This window comes from Mytilus galloprovincialis, chromosome 1 (genome assembly GCF_965363235.1).
Source record: "Mytilus galloprovincialis chromosome 1, xbMytGall1.hap1.1, whole genome shotgun sequence".
Taxonomy (NCBI): Eukaryota; Metazoa; Mollusca; class Bivalvia; order Mytilida; family Mytilidae; genus Mytilus; species Mytilus galloprovincialis.
The window spans coordinates 119,237,936-119,242,744 of record NC_134838.1 but is presented as its reverse complement, the minus strand read 5'-3'; positions in this window follow the sequence as shown (position 1 = coordinate 119,242,744).

Sequence of the window (4,809 nt, the reverse complement as noted above, 5' to 3'; positions counted from 1 at the left end):
CATAGTCATTTCTTGTGTTTCTTCTCAAAAATAATTAGTGAATTGATCACTATATAGCACCTGCTATTATATTGATTAAGTGATATGCCAGTAGCCGAAGATATATCAAATATATTATTATACTATTATACAAAGCATCAGAAGGAGGTATTATTTATATACTTAAAGGTTTGATGACTGACAAACAATGAAGAATTATTGAAAGAACCAAACCACAAGTATTAACAGTAATGAAAAAAGAAAATTAGATTTTATATAAATATGAAAATCCAAATATATATGGAAAACAGTTTTTAAAATACCACTTGGCCAATAGAAACTGTCACAGTCCATATAGAAATATATTTTGACATGAGTGAAAAAGGATTAAAAGATACTAAGGGTTAATCGAAAATATTAATTTGAACCAACAACACCACAGCTGAAGTAAAATAAAAGAAAAAACAACTTTCCATAAAACACTACACAGACAATTTTAAAAGATTTGACAACAAAAAACCGACGAAAATGGGATAAAGTCTGGTGCTCCTCTAGAGATACCTGTCGTGTTACTCCTGTTTCAATCAAAAAGAATTGAAAATCAAGAAAATAAGTGATGTTTCATTAGCAGATACAATGAGATTTAATCAGATTGGTGCAGAGCCAGGGATATTTTTTTGCTCAATAAATGCTATACTGTTTTTTAATTGACATTTTGTATATTTAAATTTTGATTGACACCTTCACATCATCTATTTATTCCCTTTTTACACGGAATATAGACATGGTGAAAATCAATGGGACATTACAGGACTGAGACAAAAAAATCTAATATTTAAAGGAGGTTTTGTTAATAAACAAAAGTCAACAAGTCCTAAAAAGTGAAATCACAAATCCACTCTGAGGAAAATTTAAAACAGAAAGTCCCTTATCAAATGGCAAAATCAAATGATAAAACACATCAAATAAATGGAGAACAACTGTCATATTTTGGACTTGGTACAGGCATTTTCAAATGTAGAAAATGGTGGATTGAACCTGGTTTTATAGCGCCAAACCTCTCATTTGAATGACAGTCGCATCAAATTCTATTATATTTACAACAATGTGTGAACAAAACAGACACAATAGGAAAATTGTCAAAATAGGGGTACAGCAGTCAACACTGTGTCACAATCTCAATATAGAACAAAAACAAACAAATATTAAACAAAGAAGCACAAAAAAGCATCTATCAAATTTAACAACCACATTCATTGCTTACTTATTTATGTGTTTTTTAAAAATAAACTCATAAAGGATTGAAATATTTGAAGTCCTGTGACTGCATTCACATCAACTCTAGTGTAGAGTTGCTTGTTTGACATCAGAATGTAAACGTCACTCAGGAAGAAATATAAAATAATTTTGTCTTCAAAGTATTTCCAAAATTATAATAGCTAGAACAATAACATAATGGCATTATAATAGAACAAAAACATAATGGCGGAATCTTTAAAAGTACAGAGCCCCATCATATGTACTAAAGAAACACAAAAAGTCACACAAAACACACCACCAAAAAAGACACAAACAACACATTGACAGGATATATAAGTACCGTGCCACTTCAAATAAATAGAGTTAACTATTAAAAAAAATGAACTGGAGATATACAAGCTAATCCAACAAACTGAAACATATGATATAACCAACAAAACCACAAATTCTCTCCTCTATACCACAGGAACTTGTCCTCTATACCACAGGAACTTGTCCTCTATACCACAGGAACTTGTCCTCCATACCACAGGAACTTGTCCTCCATACCACAGGAACTTGTCCTCCATACCACAGGAACTTGTCCTCCATACCACAGGAACTTGTCCTCCATACCACAGGAACTTGTCCTCTATACCACAGGAACTTGTCCTCTATACCACAGGAACTTGTCCTCCATACCACAGGAACTTGTCCTCTATACCACAGGAACTTGTCCTCTATACCACAGGAACTTGTCCTCCATACCACAGGAACTTGTCCTCTATACCACAGGAACTTGTCCTCTATACCACAGGAACTTGTCCTCCATACCACAGGAACTTGTCCTCTATACCACAGGAACTTGTCCTCCATACCACAGGAACTTGTCCTCTATACCACAGGAACTTGTCCTCCATACCACAGGAACTTGTCCTCTATACCACAGGAACTTGTCCTCCATACCACAGGAACTTGTCCTCTATACCACAGGAACTTGTCCTCTATACCACAGGAACTTGTCCTCCATACCACAGGAACTTGTCCTCTATACCACAGGAACTTGTCCTCTATACCACAGGAACTTGTCCTCCATACCACAGGAACTTGTCCTCTATACCACAGGAACTTGTCCTCTATACCACAGGAACTTGTCCTCCATACCACAGGAACTTGTCCTCTATACCACAGGAACTTGTCCTCCATACCACAGGAACTTGTCCTCTATACCACAGGAACTTGTCCTCCATACCACAGGAACTTGTCCTCTATACCACAGGAACTTGTCCTCTATACCACAGGAACTTGTCCTCCATACCACAGGAACTTGTCCTCTATACCACAGGAACTTGTCCTCCATACCACAGGAACTTGTCCTCTATACCACAGGAACTTGTCCTCCATACCACAGGAACTTGTCCTCCATACCACAGGAACTTGTCCTCTATACCACAGGAACTTGTCCTCCATACCACAGGAACTTGTCCTCCATACCACAGGAACTTGTCCTCCATACCACAGGAACTTGTATCTTCAATAAAAATTAACTTCGAACCTAATATGCATGATTTTCTTAGACTAATAATGGATGAGATTTTAAGGACTTGACAGATGTTATAGTCAATTCTCTAATGACTATTGTTGAAGAATTAATGTTGACTTAAGATGTCTTCTATGGTTCTTACATGGTGTTGGGTTGCTGTTCTATTCATTATACAATATGTTTCTGCTTTTATTTATGTTTTTGTCCCCATGTGATGTGGGGGACATTTGAATACCAGGTGTCCCTCTGTCCAGCCTAGTTAGTGCTCTCACATGTATAGTTCTTGCCAGATTTTTTATGAAACTTATATCATTGGTTTATATCAGCAATCAATTTTTTTAATGTAACCTCCGAAAAACGATAAAACTGGCTTACAAAAGCACAAATGTAAGGTTCATGAATTTATTATACTGTTTTCATGTATTCGAATTCACATTATACATATATTGAAAATAACATTAATTATTGGCAACGCTGAATAAGGAAAAATTCTTGTTCACAAAACTGAGACACAACAGTTCTACACCTGTCGATCAGTTATTTATCAATAGTAAAAACATACAATATCGTGAATAATTTTTACCTGTACACGAATTACTAGAATGAAGTAAATAATATTTTGAAATACCTTTAAATAATATCTGGACAAAATAATCAAACTGTATCATAAATATAATTTGATAAAATATATAAATGCTAATATAAAAATTATCTTTTCCTCTTTTTTTCCAATTTTATTTAATTTCCAAATTTCACTTCATTTGCTTAACTCTATACAAAGAGAGATAACTCAAGAATTTCTAATGTAAAATTTGACATGTTACAAAATTTCAAATGCTGAACTTTATACAAAGAGGGATAACTCAAAAATTTCTAAGGTATGTAATTTTTGACATGTTACATAAGAAGAGTTATGCCCTTGAAAACATTAATTATTTAGAAAATTGCATTGTTAGCTCTTTCATTCATACAATTCTTGCCAAATGTTTATGAAACTTATGTCATTATAGGTTTGTATTAGCAACATCTTGAACAAGTTCAAAATCAGTGTCAATAATTTTTTCTTAAAAGAGTTGTGCCCATTGGAAACATTAATTTTATAAAAAAAAATGCATCTCTAGCCCTCTCATGTGTTTAATCCTTACCAGATATATATGAAACTTATATCATAGGTTGATATCAGCCATGTCTTGGATATGTTTTGAAAATCAGCGAGGGTCAATTATTGTTCAAAATGTTATGACTCTTGGAAAAATAAATTATATGGAGCATTGCATTGTAAAATTGCTCTTATATGTGCAGTTCTTGCCAGAATTTTATGAAACTTAGATCATAGGTATATTTACAATGTCTTGGATGAAATTGATCAATAATTTTTGTTTAAAGAGTTATGCCCCTTCTTAATATTAATTATATTAACAATTGCCATTTTAATGCTCTAATGTTTACAATTCTTAACAGATTTTTATGAACTTGACATTATAAGTTTGTTTTATCAATTTACTAAGAAGTTATAAAAATCAATGGAATTTTCTGAAACTTATACATGTAGAGTGGGGGTGCACATATTCGCCGGGGACACAATTTCGCCGTTTTATAATTTTGAGGTGTAAATACTTCATAAGGCAGCAACCATTTGATTTTCTGGGGGGGGCTATGGTTTTTTTTGGAAAAAAAAGTTTGTTTCCAGGTTTTGGTGAAAAAAATAATTTGTTTTGGACCCTGAGTAAAAAAAATTGTTTGTTTCACCCTGAGCTGCCACTATATGTAATGCTAAAATTGAAAGAAAAAAATTGTCTTCGGTTTGTCGCTAAAAAAATAGATTGTTCTTCGCTGAAGGCAAAAAAAAAAAGTTTGCACAGAATAAAAAACCATAGCCCCCCCCAGAAAATCAAATGGTTGCTGCCTAAGATGGCTGAAATGGAAGAAATATGCCGGTAACTTAGATTTTTATAACAAATATGATTATTTTTTTAAAATACGACAAAATTGCGGTACTTACCGCAAAGGACTGAAAAACGGACAACGATTTCGGCCAATTTCCTGAA